General features: G+C 32.0%; 1 long non-coding RNA gene across 3 annotated transcripts; it reads left to right on the top strand.

Annotated features, from left to right (window-relative positions):
• The first annotated feature begins 754 nt into the window (after positions 1-754).
• LOC112702818 (uncharacterized) lies at positions 755-17,309 on the top strand. 3 transcript variants are annotated; one of them, XR_011863828.1, is made up of 4 exons: positions 755-2,376; positions 2,844-2,942; positions 3,204-3,276; positions 16,368-17,309. It is a non-coding gene; the product is annotated as an uncharacterized lncRNA (long non-coding RNA). The 3 variants fall into 3 exon arrangements; XR_011863827.1 differs by lacking the exon at positions 16,368-17,309 and adding an exon at positions 5,801-5,930; XR_003154284.2 differs by lacking the exon at positions 16,368-17,309 and having other exon boundaries at positions 3,204-3,491.
• Positions 17,310-25,187: the final 7,878 nt, after the last annotated feature.

The following is a 25,187-nucleotide window of genomic DNA, read 5'->3' as shown; positions in this document are numbered from 1 at the left end:
GATAGCAGGATTAATTTATGCGGGTTTTTCTTTAGGATTTTCAAAGTAAATAGATTACGATGATTACTTCTTTTAATTTGAATACTGTAAAGTATTATTATATTATTATTATTACGTTTGTTTTCTCATCTTTCAATTATATATAGTCACTTTTTAGTTTTGCTACAAAATAATATTTATTGGCATATCGTATTTTTAATAGTAATTATTTTATTAAAAAATATGTAAATTAAAATATACAAATGTGTCTAATTTTTAATATACATATCATATTTCATAATGTAGCATTATTACTCGTGGTTAAAATTTAGTCACTTTTTTCACCTGGAACCTCTTGCCCTGGAATATTTTTTTTCATCTTGGATTCACTTTCTTCTCTGTGACTCTCATGAAGACAACGACCCTTCATTTATGGCCAAGAAATTTTTTTTTCTTTATCTTCTCTCATTGAAAAACAAATAATGTTTACTAAATTATATAATTAATTAATCAAGTTGGATTGTTCTAGTGGTTAGTCCACTAATCCGTTTAATTAAGTGTCGATGATTCAAATTCTACTTTGTGCATGCAGCAACTCATTGACTCTAGCAGCAAACTCTTAAATAGAGCTCAATATCAGAACGGATTGGTTCTTAACTTGTCGAGTTAAAAAATTCTATGAAAAACTTAAAAAAAAAATTTATAATTAATTAATGTCATCTTTTTTTTCTCTCTCTTGGCCACTATATTTTTAGAGTGACTCAATTCTTTATAACTCAACAATAGTCTTTCTTAGCTTCTACTTCATAGCGCAGAAATCAATAAAATCATATCGGAATTAGGGTTTCTTCTGGCACTTCTCCTAGTTACTCAACTTCAAGATCGTTTTCTCTCTGTTACCCAAACTTTAATAAGGAAAGCCTTTTCAGATTTCAGATATCTTTTCTTCAGTTTCAGTTTCAATTTTTATTTTCCAGTGATATTTAATTTGTCTGCTTCTTCTTCCTCATCTTCTTAATTCATTCTTAGCCCTATGTTCCTGGAAATTAGGGTTCCGGATCCTTTTCTTAGTGATCTGTTGCTACCTATAATTTTTCTAGATGTTAGATTTTTATTTTGTAGTGTACCCTATAGGTTTAATTGATGCCAATTTTTATGCAAATTAAATTTAATTTTGGTTGCATATATATTACTTTGTAAGATTTATTTATTTATTTATTTATACTCTTGCATGGAAAAATAAATCATCATCATCTGGTTTTTGCAGCTATATATGGTAGCTAGTTTCTCATTCCAAAAACTCACCTTTTCCCGTTTTCTTGTTTAAAGTTCTCTTTTTGCTGAAACTTATTATATAACCTTGTGGAATTTTGTGCCAACAAATTAAATCCCTTTCTACTTATATATTTAATTTAATTTAGTTTGTGTTTGCTTAACTTTCATGTTAACTAATCATAAGTATAGTTAGTTGGCTTTGCACTAACATCATCGGATTTGGTTTTTCAGATCAAAATGATGAACATTTTCCAACTTTTGAAACTCTTTTCTTAGCAGCTGGTTTGCAACCATTGATTTATTTGACAAAGTCTGAATACATGATTTTTCAATAAATAAATAAGTAAAAGATATGATAAATATACTATAATTATGTAAATATTACCCTCATCATCGTGTTTGCTTAAACTTTTCTCTTCTTTTCTTTTCTGTTCTTTTATTTTTGGGAAAGCTTTTAATTTGGTTTATTAATTTTCTAGTGGTTACTGTATACAATTTTTCTTAATGATACACTACTTACCAATAAAAAAAGTTTTTTAATTAATTGATTTCTTATTTGTTTGCTTGATCTAGAATTACACATTCTGCATCTACTTATCACTACATTAAAAAAATTCAACATGAATTATTATTAAGTCTAGTGGAAGAGATTGTTATTTTTACTATAAGTGTCAAACCACAATTTAGATCCCAACCAAATTAAGTAGTGTTCAAATTTAGGGTATATGATTTGTGTTCATTTTCTTAGTATTCAATCATGTCAATCAAGAAGATCAAAGTCATCTACAAGGAAGGAGATGTGCTCACATTAGGAGGGAACAAGAGTGAAGGAGCTTCCTCCAGTCCAATTACAAATTAGAAAAAGAAGAATATTGTTTTGTTAAATTAATAAAAGAAAAAATTATACCTCTTTTTCTATGTTGTTGGACTGAAGGGAGCTCCTTCTTTCTGTTGCCTTCATTTGTTAAAAAAAAAATAAAAAAGGAAAAAAAAGAAAAGAAAAAAAAAACAGCTATGCATGTTTATATATGATTTGAACAGAAAAAAAAGGTGCAGCAGCCTCCAGTACACAACTACTGTAGCTGATTGTTACACATCATCTTCTTCAATAGTAACCCTTTTGTAAGTATTAATATATCTGTACCAAATTTTACTGCACAAGATTCAGCAATCATCTGAACAATGTTGCATTTGTGAGTTTTAATGGCCATATGTGACCCACTTGGTAGTACTTTTCTTTTTTCACTTTGGCAGGGAGAAAAAACAACTCATGAACTAACTCCAATATATATATAGCTTGATCACACGAGAGATATATAGTAGTTTGGATTTTGTGAAATCTTTGAATAATTGCTTGCATGGTTTTGAGTAAAAAAAAAATTGAGACCAAAAAATAAAAATGTGTATGTATTAATTATAAAATGGAGATATCTTTAAACAACTTTATGTGATTACTGGCTATTGCTTTCTTTATTCATAAACATATTTTCAGGAAGCAGATCAGCATAGTAGCAGTGTGTTACTTCCCTTTCAGATTTAGTACAAGTTTGACCATTATTATTTCATTATATCTTTCCATACATTTTCAGGTTGGAAATTAAAGCAATCATATTGTGAACTTTATATGGTATTATTTTCCATGCCAAATAATTCAGTGCCCCTTAGCTAGAGGGTTTTGGTTAAAGATGGTAAGTAGTATATATAGAGCTTTTTTTACTAACATGCTAAGAAAATTTCCTTATATTAAATAAAGTTTCAAAATGTATTAACAATATATAGTAATCCTAGCCATTATATTAAAAAACATTATTGTATGTTTTGAGTTTTAATTTTACTTGTAATTGATGTAATTCATGAGCATAATTAGCATAGAATATCATTTTGTGAAATGTTTAATTGTTGAAAGTGAAATTGCATAGAATCATAATACTCATTAATATTGAATATAGGTGAGCTCAAAAGCAGCGACAACATATCTCATTCCTATGCACCGAGTACTCCACTCCTTCTACTTTCCGCGAGGTATTGTACAGAACATGTTTGCTTCATAAGCAATTTGGTTGGTCTAATTTATGACTTGAAATTGTAAATTAGGGTGTCCACAGGATTCGGTAAGTCAATTACTCATCAAATCCGATCCGACCCGATTCGATTATATTGGTTATAAACCTTATGGATAATTAGGTACGATTAGATCAGATCCAATCAAATCTAATTTTAATTGATTTGAATATTAATTTAGAGATCACAAAATTCAAACTAAATCAATTATTGAATTAGTTTAATATTAATTAAAAAATAAAATAAAATCTAATAATATATATACAATTTATCTTCTAACCCTAATGTCTTTTATTAAATTATAATAATTATTTAAATTTAAATCGATCATGAAATATTTTTATTATTATTACATATTTATAATATTTAGATGATTATTTTTAATTTTTTTAATTTTTAAATTATATTTTTAATCAATACCTAATTATTTGAATAATTGAATTTATCCGATTCAGATTTAATTGATTCAAATCGGTTTAGATCCATTCATTAAAAAAATTATACGGAAAATAATGTAGCTCATTCTCGTGATTTCTTAAAATGTATTAAAATTAGTATGAAGACTCGTACAATTGCACGTCTTATACATGATATGAAAAATAAATAATTTGATATTTCAATTAGAATGAGTAAATATAATTAGTTAAAATAGAATGAGCATGTTATTTTATGCATTTATAAATAACCAAAAAATATATATATATAACAAAATGCATACATAATAAAAAATAATGATCGAAAGATATATTAAACAAAATAAAAAAATTAAAAATTAAAATATAGAAGAAAAAAAGAGAAAAAAAGATAAAAAAAAATTAAAAGAAAAGGATGAGAAATAGTAAAGTGTAAATTTAGTAATATATATCCCATGAATTTTTTTTATAAATTCAAAAATCATTTAATTTTTTTAATTTAGTCAAATTTAAAAAGTATAAAAAGATTATATGTGAGCATGTAATTCATTAATTTGCTATTTTTTATAATTATCTTTTTTTATTGTAAATAAATTATACTATAACATTCTAAAATATTTTTCAATTCTCTTTTAGCAATTTACCACAAAAATATAAATAAAAAATAAAACGGATAGAGAATCAAAATTAAAACGGTAATAATAACTGGTGGAGAATGACTGCTCTCTTTTCTCTAATGTGGAGGTGAGAGTAAGTTTAGGATTTTAGGATTAGTGAGTTATTGATTTGAAGGAATTTGTTTTGTTAATTATTTATTAATTCATTAACTATTATTATTAATTGTTATACATATAATATTGATAAAAAAATTTATTTAATGTTAAAAAAATGTGCATTGATATTAGGAAATTAATAGTAAAATATAATTTTTATTAAAAAAATTTTGATAAAATTAAAATTTAATAAATAAAAATTATTTAAGAATATATTAAGAAAAAATATTTTACCAATTAAAAAACTTTTTAAAGATATTTTCATAAAAATATAATTTAGTAAATAGAAAAATAATTTGTTAAAACGTATTTGAATAAAAACTGAATCATATAAAATAGGTTAACATTCTAATTTATCTTTATATTTAATACAATAAAGCAGTATCATTACAAAAAATAACCACCACATAAAATAACATTAATATAAAAGCAAAACAAAATAAATTATAAAATCTTATCAAATATTTCTTTAAATACGATATTATGAGTTAAAGTAGAATCATCATTTTTCTCGCCAGATACCAAAATTCTTAAACCATCTTTGCTCTTCACTCGAGAAATAGCGACATAGAGTTGACCATGAAAAAATACCAGTCGACGCAAGAATAGTCCAACACTGGATAGAGTTTGACCTTGACTCTTATTGATAGTCATTACAAAACACAAGTTTATAGAAAATTGTCTCCGTTGAAATTTGAAAGGTATCCCAGTGTCACTCGGAATTAAATTCATCCGAGGAATGAAAACTTTATCTCCAATGTGACTCCTTGAGACAATCTCAGCTCCAATCACATTTGTTCCTAGATCGCTAACAATAAAGCGAGTACCATTGCATAAGCCACCAGCTGGATCAATATTTCTCAACAAAATAATAGGCACACCTTTCTTCAATTTCAATGAGTGATTCGATAACCCTAAATATTTTATTTGATTCAAAAACTTAGCATTTATCCAATCAACATCAACGTCACAATAAGCATCACTACCACATATAGAATCAGCACTTAGATACTCTTTTTCTGTCCTAGGTAGCAATTGAACAATGTGATCATTGATTTCTTCAATAATCTCTACTGTTGGAGCTAATATGGCTTTATCTTGAAAAAAAAAACCAGTATCATCAAAGTTTCTAACTATGTTAGGATAAATTGCATTTATAATATCATCAATTGGATTATCAGAAGGAAAAATCAGAAACTCATTTGGAATTTGAACTAAAAGCTTTTCGTTAATTATTGTCTCAATATGCCCTTCTCCAATCTAAAGAATCTAATCGGAAAACCTTTTCAATTCTTCCAGATTTGATTGATTTGTAGCACTTTCTAACGGCATATTTTTTGTCAACGTCAACACTTCAAAGTGCTTCCAAAGAATTGAAGAATTGATTGATGCCATAACAATCTCAGCACAAGAAGCTTTAGGAATAACAGGCAAAACCTGTCGAAAATCACCTCCAACCAAGAACAATGATTTTTCCTCCAAAAGGTAGATCTTTGTAAGACACTGAAATCGACGTCATTATGTCTCGAAAACTTCTATCTAAAGCTTCAAATGCCAACTTGTTAGTCATTGGAGCTTCATCCCAAATAATCAACTCAGCAAGTCGAATTAAATCAGCCTTAGGACTATCTTTCGGAATTCTACAAATAGTATCTTCATTCAATTCAATTGGGATACCAAACATAGAATGAGTTGTCTTACCACCAGGTAACAATAATGAAGCAATTCCACTTGAAGAAACATTAATAGCAATTCTTCTTTGAGAACGCAATTTGGCAGATAAGAGTCTATAAAAAAAAAATTTCCAGTCCCACCAAACCCATAAATGAAAAACAACCCATGTTCCTTGTTAGTAACACAATGTATAATCCTATCATAGATTGACTTCTGTTCTTCATTCAACTTTGGAAAATTTGAATCGTGTCCTTCAAGCATCACAGAAATGTCATATTCTAATTCACGCAACACTATAGAATTACTAAATTGTGAGACCAAATTAACATTAGGAAGCTGCATACCAGCAAAATCTCTTAATGATCTTCTATTGGCCTGTAGCAATTTCTCTATCTCTATTTGACAAAATGTTTGTAACTCTTCGTCAGTCATTGTTATTCCTGCAATATATTTTTTTTTCAGTTAGTAAATTCATCAAGATATCAAAAATTTGTATCGTTTGAAAATTTTCCCTATCATGCTATGTATGTATTCCAAACTTTGTGCATATCATTTTCTATTTATTTATTGTTAAGAGTTTTTCTTAATCCTATAAATAAAAAAGATAAACTAAAGATTAAGTAAATACCTGGAAAATGAAGCTCACTTCGCCTGTAATAAATGATATCATCAGATAAATATTTCCAAGTTTGATTCCAAAATAAAACGGGCCTACCTAGAGACAGAACCAGATATTAACAATGAAACAAAAAGTTTTCTCAATTGGGCGCCAGAAGATAACTCAGCCGCTTCATTAATGGCCAAGACAAACTCATTATCATCTATTAAAAAATCCATTGCAGAACATGCCTCTTGGAATGTATCATATAAAACAGAATTGACAGTCCTTATACTTCGAAAACTGGTGCATCCTTTTTGCACATTGAGAAGCATACGCATATAGAACAGCTCACCAGTTGAAGGATGAACAAAACTCAATCTTCCTATAGAAAATCCCCTTCTTCTTGGTTTCCACTGTCGAGATTGTAAATCATAAACAAATTTACTTGAAAACTCAACATATGTTAGTGTTCGCCCTTCAACATATGTTCGATTAGCCATCATCCAAGCAATAAACATTGTCATCAAATCTCTATTTCTTATTAAAACAGAGCCAATAGTATCATGATCATCGAACACAACATGCTGCTAATTAGGTAAATGAAATCTGAGTCTTTGCACAGGTGGCCATCTATGATGAATTTCATATGCAAAAATTCTCCACATAGATTCACAAGGTGAAAGATACCGACAATCATAATACTGTTTGATCTCATCAACCACTTCAAAAGAATGAGTTGTCTCAGTTGAATGACTAATGGTTGCAGTTACAGGATCTGGACCCTTGTTAATGTACTTGAAAAGATACTTTATAATATTTGACTTGTTGCAAAATTCCAAATTGATATGAGTCTGGTACTTCATCAACAATAATAGATTATATGGAACAACAAATCTATTATCAAGATCAACACCATGACTTTTAACTGTAACACTAATTTTCTCGACGCTTGTAAATAGGATAACCATCTTCATCAAAACTCGTATAATTAACAAACTGCTTCGGATAAAACTTGGAGCATCTTCCATCTTTCATGCATGGAGAAGTTGGTCTTACCCTACCATAAGGGCCATGAATCATGTATTTACTAACCACACTATACAAATGTGGAAACTTCATAGGATTAGGAAGTTCCGCATAAATCAACTCATCAACAATTTCAATATTCTGCAATCTATTCCTTCCATCAAGCCAAAGTAGAATATGTAAATATGGCAAACCTCTTTTTTGAAACTCAATTGTATACATACCTAAATAGTAAAAAAATGTCTGAAAATATAGAAATTTTTATAAGTAAGCATAAATTCAATATAGAATTCTCTATATTTGATATACCTGCATTAAGAGGACCAAAAAAACACCATTCTTAAGATCATTAAGAAGACACTTCATCTTAGCATGAAAGACTCGGCAAGCAATGTCTGGCCGATCAGCAATTGAAACTTGATCACGATTAGTATATCTTTGAAACTCAGGCCAGTTAGGATTGCAAGGGTAAGACATAGATCTGGATACCCAAAATGCTTACAAATAGCCATAGCATCTTGGAAATTATTAAACATGTAACGTTTACCACCAGTGAAGGAAGAAGGCAAAATCACTCGAGTACCAATTGATGATGCTTCAGTATCATCGCGTCACATAGCTTCTTCAATACCTTGTAAGACTTCTCCTCTAATTGTGCTCTTTTTTTCTTGATTTCATAAAGCCTCTGTGACTCAATCATAGAGAATGAATCAACAACAAACTGTTAGAACAATCTTCTAGACTTATGAATAATGCTATCCTCATGCTCTCTCATTTGCAAACGAAAACAGATAAATTCTCGCATGGATACTCTAGTCCTTCTCCCTGCAACATTTATATCTTGAATATCTCGGTAAAGAATACCCAATTGATAACCATCTTTCCATAAGAAAAAAGTAAGGGATATTGCAATGGCCAATATAAAGCATGTATCTCATATATTCTTTGAAGTTGGCCAGCTGTAGATTTAACAATGACATCACGACCAGTATCAGAAGAATCAAAATCACCAACAACCAAAGCAGCAACTTCATCGCATGAAGAATAATTATAAACTCCTCGATCACGTTCTTTTTGACTAAACAATTTCAAAGAAAACACCTCAGACGGGTGATTCTCATGGAATTCTCTCACTCTTCTAAATGATTGTGCTATGGGATTGTGTTGATCAATCATTTAGGTCAAATCAATTATCAGCTGTCTATCTATATTTAAACTTTGCCTATAATTAAGAAAAATAGTAACACAATATTACTAAGTAATTTTACTTAAAAGGAAGAAACATGTATTTTTTATAATTAGAATGAATCTTAACAACAATATTTAAACAATAAGATACGAACATTTTGATTATAATAATCAAAGTTACATCCATATTAGTATCTTACCAACTAAAAATTAAATTGAAAATAAAAGAAACAAATTAAAATTACAAACAATCATAACAAAATTTTTGTAAGAGTTGACCTTACCCAAATATTCCTTCTCTATGCGTTAACTCATGTTCTGTGTCATATATGTATAATTGGGCAAATTTCAAAACTTGACCAGTCTGAGGTAATAACCTTCCAATCCTATGATAATTTTGGCCACTTATGATGAATTGTGGTGAGCCAGTTCCATCATTCACTGAGTCTATTACTTTACCACCAGGAGAAGTGAAAGCAAACATACTATTATAATACCGAATTTTCTTTTGAAACTATAAAGACTTACTATCATGACCATGAATCAAATTATATAATAAATTTGGAGCTTTCTGAAGATACGGTAATTGAATTTTTTCTTGAAAACAACAAAGTGTAAAAAGAGGCTGATTAATTCTTGACTATTTTTCAACCCGCTTTAGTAACTAAAACGACGCACCACAATATAAATAAGTATACACAGGGTCACCAATATCGAGACAACCTACAAAAATAAATAAAAAATTTAAATAATAAACAAATCCTTACAAGTTTAACTAATTAAAAAATTATATTAAATGAAGACTTAAATGCTTCTTAATTTTTTTTACTTAAAAAAATATACCAGTAAAACAATTAAAGATTTAAAAATTATTCACTGGATACACTACAAGATTTTTGTTTATTTGTGGAGGTTTTTTTTCTTATTTGTGGAGGTTTATAACCCCCACCAAATAGTTTGTGGGGGTTTCTAAAACCCCCAAAATTTGAGGTGCCACGAGGTCTTTTGTGGGAGTTTTTAAAAACCTCCACAATCTATTCAGTGGGGGTTTTGTGAGTGTTTAGTGGGGGTTTTATATTAGACTTTTGTGACGGTTTTAAATCACTTTTGTGGCAGTTTAAAACCCCCACAAATTGATTTTTTAATTTAACAAGAATTAACTATTTTGTGTGATTTTCAAACCTCCACAAATCCTGTAATTAATTATTTATTTTAAATTACAAATCATTCATTAATCTCATCTCATTCATATACTCTCAATTAGAAATTTATTTTTTAATATCAAAATTTAAAAACTAAATCTTTTATAACACAATTTCTCAATATAAGATATAACTCTATATATAAAAATATTCTCAATGTCAATAGTTCCAAACACAATTCCATATAATATTGCAGAACTAGACTACTTCACCAAAGAATGCTACAATTGGCAAAGAAAAAACCTTGTCTATGGATCCTAGACCATCATCAATTCCAGAAATTTCAGTAGCTGAACCTTTAGCTTGTCGCCATATACAGGATTCTTGTAATGGTTCTACAAGTTCAACATCAGCAGAAATCTCCACACCCAACTTTATGTAAACCTTGCCTATCACACATTGAAGCAAAATTCTAAGTTGGCAAAGATATGTAATAATTCAAGCTACAGCATGGCATTGTGGTGGATGATAAAGTACAAATACGAAAATATTTACACAGAACAGCCCTGCTAGTAAACTGCTAGATCTATCTCAAGCTCTTTGTACCTCAGTTTTTGCTTTGGCATAATATCTCTCAAGGTGAGTATTAGCTCAAATATGTGGGTGCACCAATACAAATGCTTTCAATTTAGAGTAAATCTCATCCTTAACAACAAATAACCATAAGTAAATAGAAGTAACTCAAAACTCTAGTTAAGAGACAGCTGATAAGAGCAGGTAGCAAGGGAAATAGTTAATTAATCAAGTAATTATAATTCACAATTAGAAAGAAAGATAGAGAATCATGTTCATAGAAAATAATCAAACTGGTAGATGGAAAAAGGGCAGTGTTTACAGCAGTAATAAGAGAAAGGCCTGTGTCAAAAAAGCCTAAATCATTGATTTTAAACAGACATAGTAAAAAAGCCTAAGTCACATACATAGTAAAAAATACTCATTGATTTTAAACATATTCTATAAGTCAAACTTAAAAAATAAGAACAGAAAATAAAAATACAAAATGCAAATCAACCAACCAAAACAAAGTAACTAATTATCACTCCTAACATAACAGTAATTAATGTCTTGACTTAAAAAAATACAGAATAAAAGGGAATACCAGTAAGAAAGTTGCAACAGAACAGAGGAAGCTCTCAAGAAAGGAAGATCTCAAGATCCATCAACAAAAGCTTCTGCATCTTTGGAAAAGTCAACATCAATAATTATAGATAACAAATCTTGTCTCCTCCGCTTACTTATAGCAAGTTTCCTCCGCTAGCCTTAAGCTCAGGGCTCAGAACAACACCTGTCACTTAATTATAGCAAATAACAAATCTTGAAAGATAGGCAGTTAAAGGCAGTTAAAGAGAGATAGATCTAAGTTTAAGGTAAGACGAAAGGCAGTTAAAGAAAAACACGATATAAATAAACAGATGAGGACTTAATTACTCATGCATTCTAAGACCAACAAAACCTTCATAAGAAAATATGATATATAAATTCCTGGATGAAAGAATAAAAATAAACCTACAATTGAAAATAAACTGTTTGACCAAACTAGACTTGACCAGACTCTGGGCTCGATTATATAGCAATGCTTGACTTCCTAATCAAAACTTGTTTATATGTATATTGGCATAATATCTCTCAAGGTGAGTATTAGCTAGAAAATGTGGGTGCACCAATACAAATGCTTCCAATCTAGAGTAAATCTCAGCCTTAACAACAAATAACCATAAGTAAATAGAAGTAACTCAAAACTCTAGTTAAGAGATAGCTGATAAGAGCAGGTAGCAAAGAAAACAGTTAATTGATCAATACTAGTAAGAGTTAGATTGATTGGCAGAAACTAACTAGCAAGGAGGAATTATCTGATTGAAACAAAAGGGCAAGGCATCTTAATCTTGCTAATAAGCTTTCAGAAATCACCAAAAAAAGAGATCAATTTTTAGTTTTTAAATTTTACTTTTTTTTCCTTCCTTCTCTTCTAAAGAAGGCACAGAGCTAATTCAAAAGCCACCTATTGGATCATTTGATGTTATGTCAATAAAAGAGCTTAATTTTTAAATGCTGCTTATTATATTATATATCCAATACTCAATCTATAAGATGATCAATTAAGAGAAGAGATAATCTAGAATTATCCATTTGCAAAACAGCTAATTAAGAAATTAAATTCAAATGATTGGAAGGAAAAAACAAAGATTCACACTTCACACTCACATATGAAATTAGGAAAAAAATACTTCACACTTCACACTCACATAGGACTCCATGTAATTATGTAAAGCAATAGCAGATAATTGAGCCCCAAGGACCTACCACCACGTGCCCTCACCTAACTTTAACTTATCAACCTAAGTTCTAGTCTTGCAATGGATTTCGTTCAACTGAATACAACTTGTAAATAAAGAACGAAAGAGCAAAATTAAAAAATGAAAAGACATAAAAATAAGTTATATTTTCAGCAACAAAATTAAAAGAAATTTAACCAACTTAAAAATTTTTTGTTAAGAATTTAACTTACGTGGACAAATTTAATTAATTACCTTCCACATCAGGGTCTGTGATTGGATAACTGTGCCTCAATACACTCAGAAATATCAACCAACTTAAAAATATTTAAGTTGAAACATATTAGAAATTTCGCCTGAAAAAATTAGAAAAAATCAGCCTAGTTACATTAGAGCTTCCAAGAGGATTAAATCAGATCATGCTAAGCTAAGGCAACAAGAATACAAGATAAAGAGACAAGAGGCAAGAAACAATCTTCAAGCCCAGAAAAATGATCATCACTTTATAATAATAATAATAATAATAATAATAATAATAATAATAATAATAATAATAATAATAATAATAATAATATCATATTTCAACATACTTGTTCACTATGACCTTATGAAAAGTATACCACATGGCTCCCAACTGCAGGTAAAGAAACAAGGGAACCAGCACATGCATGCCAAAGTTCCGAGTCCAGAACTGGCTTTTCCTTTGCAAAAAGACCTCTAACTTCAGTTTTGATACAAGCAATATGAGGCTGATGAGTGTGGCAAAAATCATTGAACTCAATAGCTTTCTCAAGACTAATATCTGTGAAAACAACAGCCTGCAAAATAAAATATATACAAATACTAATATATCAAAATAAACTAGATAGAGATGCATTGATGATGGGAAATTCAAACAACAAACTTCAAATTAAATAAGAAAGAAACCACAATCAGTATCTATGTTTACCTGGCAACCAAGATCTCCTAGTCCTAATATACGCTCGTCATTAGTGACAACAACTTGAGTGCTCTTCTCTAACCAGTTTTTCAGTACTTCAAGGATCTAGCCTCTGTAGAGTCTCAAACACTTAGTATCTCTTCTTATCTTTCTTTCTTTCTTTTATTTTTCACCTCAAAGGCTAAATGATGAGAACAGAACAATAAACACAAATACAAGAGGATTTAAGGTAAAGTTATTCATGCTCACATGGATTTTCATTGTAATCTAAGATTCAAGCAACATAGCTGTTTCTAAATAAAATCAATTTATCAGGATTTCAAATATATACATTATTATCAAAGTGAAAAAGTGTCGCGAAATCAAAATTCAAAAATTAGCAAATCAATTTATCAGGATTTCAATTAAGAGAATAAACAATTCATCGAACACTTGGAGTGCTTGAGAATTTGAAACAGTGTTATCAATCAATAGATAATAAAACTCATTGAATGCTATATCACATAACAAATCATGCAGAATCTGAGAATTAAAAACAAAGAAAATGAATAAAAAGGAAAAGAGAAGGAGAACCAGAAATTGAGAATGAGTGAAAAGAAGAGCGTACAGAAAGGATAGAATGTCGATGGAGAACACGAGCGTCATTGTCCAAGGAGAGTTAACCGAAGAAGCGGTTTCTCTCAATCTCAGAGGCTTGGGCATTGCAATTAGATCTGAAAACGCGTTGATGAAGGAAGCGCCTTAGCTCAATCTCAGTAGCTTTATAGCAGAAGCAGAAAGGAGATTAACTTTAGCGGCCGCGACGGCGGTGACGGCGGCGATGGAGACGGCGGTGGAGATGTCTACAGTGAGCTTAGGGTTTCGGTGAGCTCTCACCCTTCTCTTATTTCTCTTCGAGTGTTTCTTGGATTTTGAAAAAATTTTAATTATGTGGTAATTGATTTTATTGTTAGGTATTTGGTGGGAGTTTATCAAAATGCCACATATAAAATAAATTGCAGAGGTTTTTAAAAACCCCCTCTAAAAAATACCCACAAATATATATAAATCTTGTAGTGATACTCATTGTTTACAAATTGAAAATATAAATATTTGATAATAATAATAATAATAATAATCTAACCAAATTTGAGACACTTGTATTAAAAGTATTTAAAATCAATGAATACTATTTTTTTCATATTATATTTGGTAAAAAAATGTCATATAAAATTTATTACGACCAGAATATTGAAATTATAAAAGGAACATAACGTGACTAAATATACTGAATGAGTAGATTATATCTAAATTAATACAAAAAATGCAAACTTCATAAATAAATCAATTATAAGTATACTGAAATACCTTGAATTTCACTTTATGAAAAAAAGTGGATAATCAACAGGAAACCAAAGCTCATTCCAAGAATTTACAGTAGGATTATATATTTTAGAGTCATCTTGATTTGAGTTTTTATTATGAAACAAAAAAAACTTATTATAAATAAATCAAATATAAAAATATACACGTCAAAAAAATATTTAAACAAACAATCATGAATTATGAATTTATTAATAACTAAATGCATAATAAACAACATAAAAAAATAAAATATACAAAAATTAATTCAATAATGAAATATATAAACCAAAACAAATAGACAAAAAATACCAACTTGATAACAATGATTAGAAAAGAGTCCTTTTATATTTTAAAACAATTGAAAAAATAATATAAATGATAACTATACTTTCTAAGTTAACGAAGAAATTAGAAAATTTGAAACAATAAATTCATACCTGATAATATGAAATTGGCATTAATAATTGGAGTATTTTGCAAAATAATTGATTCCTTTAAAAAAAGAACTTTAAATGTAAAATTAAAACTATGGGAAGATAAAAAAAATTAAACAGGTAAGTTAATAAATACCACATACCAATATATTTGAACTTAAAATAAGAGAAATATTAGAAGTAAGAACAACATCAAACAATAAAGCATAGAAATCCAACCAATAATATTAATTGAACACCAATTTTATAATAGTAACAAACATTTGTAATGAAAATATGTAAATTTTAATTTCTTTAAAAAAAAAACCCAAAAGTGAATATAGAAAAACTGACATCTTCTATCTTCAACTTGTTGTCCTCTCTTTCTCTGTAAATAATTTTTTCTATATAATCTTGCAGTAGCATAAGATTGAGACATTTTATGAAATTTTAACCAAACTAAAGAAATTTAGAACCAACTAATGTTTACTATAATGGTATTTCGAATAAAGTAGTACTTTCTTTTTAAACACCACTTCAGTTATATATAACCCAAAAAAAAAAGAAATCAAAGAACCCCCATAAGTTCATTTGAAGAGAATGAATGAGAATGAAAGAGTATAACTTGTTTTCTCACTGCATACACTTATAACCTTGACTTTCAGAAAATAAAATCAGAATAAGTAGAAAGACTTTTTAAAATACTCTTAAAGCATAGAAGTAATGCAGCAGACTTGTGAAACTTAGGATCCAATTTATAGACAGAGAAATGAAACTAATTCAGGATTTAAATTAAAAAATTTGAACCATGGAGGGAAAAAAAATAAAAGATCATTGTGTATATAACACTCACTTTGAAACCAATCAAAAGTGGAGTTGATATGTTCATTCGAGGGTATATTTCTTAAGGGAATACATACATATAAAGACTATGCTGGAAAGAAGGATGAGCACTAATTATTGATGACAAGTCATCATATACCCATTTTTCAAGCTAATTTCACTTGTTTTATTAGTCTTTATGCACTTTCTTGCATCCTAAGTAAGAGATTTGGAATGAAAATGCATAACTTCTTTAAATCAAGCAACGACCATTAAATTGATGTTAATTCATGAGGTTTAAACTAATTTTAAGTGAATTTTAATTGATTCATAAGCCTTGTGAATTTAGTGATACTTTGAGTAGTTGTTTTGGTTTATTGTAGGTGAAGAAAAGAAGAAAAGAGGAAGCGTGGCTTAAGAAAGCGTGGCCCAAGGAGAAAAAGGCGTGGCGCATAAAGGAGGAGTGCAAGCATTGCCCTCCACAAGGGCACACTGCCCTCTAGGAGGGCAACATGAGCAAGCAAGCCTTGAGAGGCAACGCTGCCCTGCCCACGACAAGGGCAGAGCACAAAATTGTGCCTTGGATCAAAGAAAGTAAAAACCTTGCCCTGTCCTCCTCAAGGGCAGTATCGGGCTCATCAAAGGGAGAAATTCAAAGAAAAAGTTCACCATTGCTTGCCACAAGAATCGAACACGGAACCATGAGGAAACAAGAAACTAAGCCTTACTTTGGTGCCAAGAAAATCAAGGAAAAGAGGTAGCGTGCGCGTCACACAAGGATCGAACACGGGGCTTCAATTTGGAAACATTGCCCTGCCCTCCGCAAGGGCAGGGCAGCATCTTGTGGTGCACGGCCAGCGCACCATTCTGGCGCACCAGGGGAAGTCTCGGCAGCACCAGCAGCACACACGGGCACCATTCTGGCGCACCAAAAAGTTCTGCCCTGCCCTCCGCAAGGGCAGGGCAGCGTCTTGCACGCACCAACGCATCACACGCACGCACCAATGGGCCAGATGCATCATTTTCTGCCCTGCCCTCCACAAGGGCAGGGCAGCCTCCTGGAAGCAAATTATTTTGGGCTAAAAATTGAATTAAAAATCTAATTTAATTCATTTCTTCACCAAATCAAAAGCCCATCCAAATCCCAAGATCCAAGAATAGAAAGTGTATAAATAGGAAATAGTTTGATGTAATTAGGAAGCTTTTGAACCTTTACTTTACTTTTGAACTTTGATCTTTCTTTTGAGCTTTGAATCTTCATTTTTTATTTTTGAACTTTTGAACCTTCTCTTGGAGACTTCTCTAAATTTCAGAGAATTGGGGACGAGAATTGATCTCTCTTCTTCCTCGTTCTTGCTTGAGCATTTTTACGTTTCTTGTTTTGAGTTTTGGGTGTGAAGAATTGAGGAAATTCTGTCTCAATCTCCATTCAAAATCTCTTTAAATCTTCTTCTACATAATTGAGTTTAATTTCATTTCCTTTACTGCTTCTTCTTTAAATTCTTGTCAATTTCTTTGTGAACTTGGATCTGGGAAGGCAATTGAGATCTAGAATTTGCTCTCTAGTCTCTTAAGTCCTGAGATGCCATTTTTCCTTTTGGTTCTTCTGTGAACCTCTGCTGCAAGTTAATTCCCATTTCTGTTTGGATTCTAGTTGTTTCTAATTCAACTTCTGCTTTATTAATTGTTGCAATTTAATTTCCATTGTTTGAATTCTGAATTCCCAATCCTCAACTCCCATTTCCATTCAAGCAGTTTACATTTCTTGCATTTTAAGTTACTGCAATTTACATTTCTTGCCCTTTAAGTTTCAGTCATTTAATTTCTTGTTCTTTAAGATTCAGCACCTTTACTTTCCGTTCTTTTTAATTTCTGCAATTCACCCCTCTCCCTTTACATTTCCTGCTATTTACTTACTGTTGGCTACAAAATCACTCAACCAATACTTGATTCGCTTGACTAAATCAACCACTAAACTAAAATTGCTCAATCCTTCAATCCCTGTGGGATCGACCTCACTCTCGTGAGTTTTATTACTTGATGCGACCCGGTATTCTTGCCGGTTGGATTTGTGTGTTGGAAAATTTGTTTTATGCAAAAACACCATCAAGTTTTTGGCGCCGTTGCCGGGGATTGAAATAGATTGACAATGATTAAGTGAAGTGGAGATCTAGATCAAGCACTTTTTCTTTTCTGTTGCTTTAATTTTGACTAACATACTAACTGTTTGAAGAATTGCCTCTATCAACTCACTAACGGTTTGAGAGTTTGTCTCAACTAACTACACTCAATTCTCAAGAGTGCTGTTGTTTGTCCTTCCTGATTGTTTGCATGCCACATGAAAATAGGAAAGTCAGAAGAAAAGCTATCATTGGAAAAGAAGTCTCTGCAGATGAAGAATAACATGACATGAAGCCACCACTCATTACACTAATCAAGAACAATTGTTCCTACGACGGAAATCCATTGAAGGATCCTCAACAGCACATATCCACTTTTCTGAAGACTTGTAGTGCTATCAAAACTGATGGTCTAGATCTTGACACTTATAAGATCTTGTTATTCCCTTTCTCACTAAGGGGTGAAGCTGCACAATGGCTTGAAACTTTTCCTCAAGGAAGTATCACTAGTTGGGACGATTTGGTCACCAAATTTCTGGCCAAATTCTCCTCATCCCAACAGATCATCAAGCTGGAAGAGGGGGTATATTCATTCACACAAGGAGAAGAAGAACCACTCTTCAAGGCATGGGAAAGATACAAGAAAGCAACTGATAAAGTAGGCTTCCGAGCTTTCTATGAAGGATTGACCCCAGAAACAAGAAAAGCAGTGGACTACTTCTCAGATGGCCTACTTAAAGCAACAACAACTGCCCAAGGAATTGCAAACTTCAATGACAAAGGAGTCAACAATCAACATTCATTTGAGAAACCACAGAATGCAATCTCAGAAAAAGAAGTGATGAATATTGAAGGGGTGAATGCGTTCAAGGACCTAAACAAACAAATGCACCATCAAACACAGCAAAACATGGAGCTGAGAGATAGAAAAGTTGATTGCCTACAAACTGCTATAGTGAATGCCCAATTTCCACCATGGAGACCCCATTCTTATCTGAGAATGAGGGAGTCTCAACATCAAGAACAAGGAAGTTTCAACCAGGGCAACTCCATGACCACAAACAATCAACATCACTCACCCACTAATACCACTCAAAGCCAATACTCACAACACAGACACTCCCAGACTCATCCCAACTGGAGAAGGAACGAGTACCAAAATCACAAACCAAGGGACTTCAATTATAACAACCCCAGTTTCACAAACCAACAAAAACACCATTATAGTAACAACAACCACTACATGCCACCACAACACCCACCCCTCCAAACTTTAACATCCCATAACCGACCAATCTCACAAGACTCTCAGAGGATCACTAACTTGGAGATCTTAATGGAGAGAATGCTGAAACACCAAGAGGAGATAACAAAGAATCAAGAGATTTCAATCAGAGGAATTGAGGGGCAATTAGCTCAACTGATGAAGCATTTTGCAGAAATGGGTGAGAAGAGGGCAAATATTTTCCCCAGAGCCACTGAAGACAAACTGACTAACAATGAAGATGCTGCAAGGAAGGAAGGATGGAAAAAGATCAAAGAGGAAAGTAAGAAAACCTGGGACGAAGAAAATACCAGCCAAGAAAAACACAACAAGGAATTCTTACAAGGAGAGACAGAGGATAGAATTAAAGAAAAGCAGAAAATCTCCACTGGAAAATTTTCACTAGGGGATAGAGTAATGATAAACAGTCAAACCATGAAGGCGTCCCCACAGCTGTCTGATCAATACATTGTAACTAAGATCCTTCCACAGGAATTCATAGAGGTCATCAAAGAGGAAACTGGAAGGAAGTTCACTGTGAAGAAAGACAAGCTAAGGCACTGTGATTTTCAATCTTCATGATTAGCAGAATAGAAGAATGTCAAGCTAGTGACAATAAAAGAGCGCTTGTTGGGAGGCAACCCAACCTGAGGTAGTTTTTTTCTCATAAACTTTTTCAATAAAAATGTTGAATAATTGGTATGGATTGCAAGGAGCCAAGTTTGGTGTTGCACACCAAAACAAATTAAGGGAGAATGAAAGATTCTAAGTTTGGTGTTCCACCAAAAATATCATTTAAAAACACATTCTCACCTCTTGCATGATGCTAGCTCCAAGCAACCAAACACATTATTCAACTATTTAACTTCTTTCTAGCTTTGATTTCATAACCTTTAGCAAGGACACAAGGTTTCACATATGGTTAACTGTTGCATCAGAAGCAGTGGCAAACAATTAAGTTTGGTGTTCTCACACCTAAATAAAACCAAGAGCCACACTCGATTTATGCATACTGACCATGCAAATTAAGGGCTTGAGAAGCAAGCAACTTTGAGAATTATGCAGGACATAAGTCAACAATTGAAGATATTATGCATCTTAACTCAAAGAGAACACAACAGAAGGAAGAATCAAAGGGCTGCAACTTCAAAGGTTGTATCTAAACTTAATCCTTACTGCTGTGAAATGTTTTGAATCTAGAAACCATTGTATTTCCTGCTAAAGTGTATATCTAGTTGCAAGTGGAATTGTTTGTTAAGAATGCTAAATCTGCACAATGCTTGTTATCCATCACTTAGCTAAATTTTGTTTTGTTTCTCACATGCTTGAATAAAAGAAAATTGTTTGAATTGAAAAGTGAAATATCCAATGTTGCATAAGTAGAATGGAAGTTAATGGTGGTATATGTGTTTGATTAAATGCATAACTCATGAAATAATTGTTGCATAATATCATTTTCATTAAAGTGTGAGTTAGCTTGCTGTTATAAAGATCCTTATCAATAAAGAAAAAGCCCTTGAGAACAAAAACAGAAAGAAAAGGAAGAAGAAAAAGCCAATGTGGCAAGAAAAACAAAGAATAAAGGTTGGACACCAATAGCTTGGACCCTAGGACATATGCCTGTGGTGTTCTTGTACTAAGATATGCTTGGATAAGTAAATTCTAAGGGGTATTTTAAAACCCGGTCACTTAGATCAACTGATTTGGGATGACCAATTGAAAATCCACAATAAAGAGCAACTTAGATACAGAACATTTAGTGATCCAAAGAGATGCTGGGCATCAATGATCCTAGGAAGAAATAGTGAGCCATGTGTCTGTGGTGGAAAGATGTTGAGTAAAAGAAAAAAAAATAAAGCCAAAGGCTACTACTGCAACATTAGACACCAAACCTCCAAAAGAATAATAAGCTTGTTAAGCATTATAAGAAAAGAAAAGTTAGCAAGGGAGTAATTAAAAAGTAAGTCTTATAACAGCAAGTTTAGCAAGCCTTTGAGGAAAGATGTATATTATGTAATAGCAACAATAATTGAGTTATCATTATCTGCATAAAGACTCCATAAATCAAGTTCTGCTATATGCCTAATAAGGATATGTGTTCTTTTCTGGTTCATTTCAATTTCTCTTAGTTTTGATGCTTGCTTGGGGACAAGCAAGATTTAAGTTTGGTGTTGTGATGACAAGTCATCATATACCCATTTTTCAAGCTAATTTCACTTGTTTTATTAGTCTTTATGCACTTTCTTGCATCCTAAGTAAGAGATTTGGAATGAAAATGCATAACTTCTTTAAATCAAGCAACGACCATTAAATTGATGTTAATTCATGAGGTTTAAGCTAATTTTAAGTGAATTTTAATTGATTCATAAGCCTTGTGAATTTAGTGATACTTTGAGTAGTTGTTTTGGTTTATTGTAGGTGAAGAAAAGAAGAAAAGAGGAAGTGTGGCTTAAGAAAGCGTGGCCCAAGGAGAAAAAGGCGTGGCGCATAAAGGAGGAGTGCAAGCATTGCCCTCCACAAGGGCACACTGCCCTCTAGGAGGGCAACATGAGCAAGCAAGCCTTGAGAGGCAACGCTGCCCTGCCCACGACAAGGGCAGAGCACAAAATTGTGCCTTGGATCAAAGAAAGTAAAAACATTGCCCTGCCCTCCTCAAGGGCAGTATCGGGCTCACCAAAGGGAGAAATTCAAAGAAAAAGTTCACCATTGCTTGCCACAAGAATCGAACACGGAACCATGAGGAAACAAGAAACTAAGCCTTACTTTGGTGCCAAGAAAATCAAGGAAAAGAGGTAGCGTGTGCGTCACACAAGGATCGAACACGGGGCTTCAATTTGGAAACATTGCCCTGCCCTCCGCAAGGGCAGGGCAGCATCTTGTGGTGCACGGCCAGCGCACCATTCTGGCGCACCAGGGGAAGTCTCGGCAGCACCAGCAGCACACACGGGCACCATTCTGGCGCACCAAAAAGTTCTGCCCTGCCCTCCGCAAGGGCAGGGCAGCGTCCTGCATGCACCAACGCATCACACGCACGCACCAATGGGCCAGATGCATCATTTTCTGCCCTGCCCTCCACAAGGGCAGGGCAGCCTCCTGGAAGCAAATTATTTTGGACTAAAAATTGAATTAAAAATCCAATTTAATTCATTTCTTCACCAAATCAAAAGCCCATCCAAATCCCAAGATCCAAGAATATAAAGTGTATAAATAGGAAATAGTTTGATGTAGTTAGGAAGCTTTTGAACCTTTACTTTACTTTTGAACTTTGATCTTTCTTTTGAGCTTTGAATCTTCATTTTTTATTTTTGAACTTTTGAACCTTCTCTTGGATACTTCACTAAATTTCAGAGAATTGGGGAGGAGAATTGATCTCTCTTCTTCCTCGTTCTTGCTTGAGCATTTTTACTTTTCTTGTTTTGAGATTTGGGTGTGAAGAATTGAGGAAATTATGTCTCAATCTCCATTCAAAATCTCTTTAAATCTTCTTCTACATAATTGAGTTTAATTTCATTTCCTTTACTGCTTCTTCTTTAAATTCTTGTCAATTTCTTTGTGAACTTGGATCTGGAAAGGCAATTGAGATCTAGACTTTGCTCTCTAGTCTCTTAAGTCCTGAGATGCCATTTTTCCTTTTGGTTCTTCTGTGAACCTCTGCCGCAAGTTAATTCCCATTTCTGTTTGGATTCTAGTTGTTTCTAATTCAACTTCTGCTTTATTAATTATTGCAATTTAATTTCCCTTGTTTGAATTCTGAATTCCCAATCCTCAACTCCCATTTCCATTCAAGCAGTTTACATTTCTTGCATTTTAAGTTACTGCAATTTACATTTCTTGCCCTTTAAGTTTCAGTCATTTAATTTCTTGTTCTTTAAGATTCAGCACCTTTACTTTCTGTTCTTTTTAATTTCTGCAATTCACCCCTCTCCTTTTACATTTCCTGCTATTTACTTACTGTTGGCTACAAAATCACTCAACCAATACTTGATTCGCTTGACTAAATCAACCACTAAACTAAAATTACTCAATCCTTCAATCCCTGTGGGATCGACCTCACTCCCGTGAGTTTTATTACTTGATGCGACCCGGTATACTTGCCGGTTGGATTTATGTGTTGGAAAATTTGTTTTCCACAAAAACACCATCAATTATGAGGCAAAACAGTATGAATGACTATCACATCATCGAAAATTTGACAGCAATCAACACCTACCAATCGAATGTGCAGAAGGCAGATAATCATCCATCCGAAGAATAAAAAGCAGGAGATCTGACGTGATTTGTAGAAGGGAAGGCTTTTCCTTTTTGAAATAAAACCTATAACCAGAGAGGCCATGAAAGTACTTGCTGATGGGATTGATTTGTAAAACTGACAAAGGGGAGTTAGTCACAAGTAATGATACCTACTCTCATTAACCAAATAACTTTTTTGATAGAATAATAGAAGATAGTACTATTTGTTATAGAAGATGATGTCATTTCTCCCACCAAACCACCAAAATCTGATTTTTCATGTGAGGGTACACTGAAAAACAGGGAAGAGAATCACTTTCCCCACCTAACCACATCCAATCCATTTTTTGTTTTTGAAGAAAAATTCAAAAACCAATATCCCATCATAACTTAGAAACTGACAAAATAAAATGAGGAAGCAACAACTTTGACTGACATCAGAATCATGTATAAAAGAATGAGATGAGATCACAAATAACATCATTCAAACTAACATCCCATCATAACTTCAGAAGAATGGAATTCACATTATATTTTCAACAATTTGAAGCATATAATAATAAAAATACAACCTCACCTCCCTAGAACTGATATAGAAACAATCTATACATACTATGATTTGATGAGCACTTTAACAAAAAACAACTCCCATCACAACTATTAGATCTAAATTACTAAAAAAACCATTAAATTTGTCTAATTACCACTCAAAACTGATCAATGAAATATAAAATGAGAAATTGAATTAACTATAATTTGATGAGCACTTTGACAAAAACCAACTCCCATCACAACTATTAGTTCCAAATTACTAAGAATAAAAGAACACGAAATTTGTCTAATTACCACTCAAAATTGACCAATGAACTATAAAATGAGAAACTGAATTAACTAAGAAGCTTATACCCTAAACACCATAATACATATATACTAATGATATCAGCATGACAATGTGCAAAACCAACAACCTTATAACAATAATCCAAATCCAACCACAATTACCAAGAAAAACATAGGATATATAAAAGAACGGATTTTGAACAGATAGATAGTAGAACATATGATGATATGAAGGAACTACATTATTCATAAATGAAATTGAACATATAAACCACATTCATATCAAAATCACATGATTCTAGCAATAAATCAATGAAATTGTGGGAATCACAAAGTCATCTATGCATGGTTGATGATTGAATTTTTGACGGTTTAGAATTTCACTAATGAAATCTCGTTGTAAAGTATAGTCTCTAAACCAACAATAATCCTTTCATACAAAAATTTGTTTGTCACAAGTACAAACCCTTAAAATCTATAAACCGAAGTATTTAAACCTCGGGTCATCTCTCAAAGGACTTGCAGGGTAGTGTTCTTGTTATTGGTTATGAACTTGTTTATTTTGGGGTTTTAGATGAGAAATATGAAAAGTAAATGGAAATAAAATTTTATTAACAAAATGGTCTTAGCAAGGTTTGATGATCAAGGACCTATATCATTATCACTAATCACAATCATGATAGTAGCAAGGATCAATCTCACTAAGTCATCCTCTAGCTAACAGCAAAGGAAAGTCAAGTGAGTTATAT

The sequence above is a fragment of the Arachis hypogaea genome, chromosome 7 (genome assembly GCF_003086295.3).
Source record: "Arachis hypogaea cultivar Tifrunner chromosome 7, arahy.Tifrunner.gnm2.J5K5, whole genome shotgun sequence".
Lineage (NCBI taxonomy): Eukaryota > Viridiplantae > Streptophyta > Magnoliopsida > Fabales > Fabaceae > Arachis > Arachis hypogaea.
This window is presented reverse-complemented; position numbering and strand designations above follow the sequence as displayed.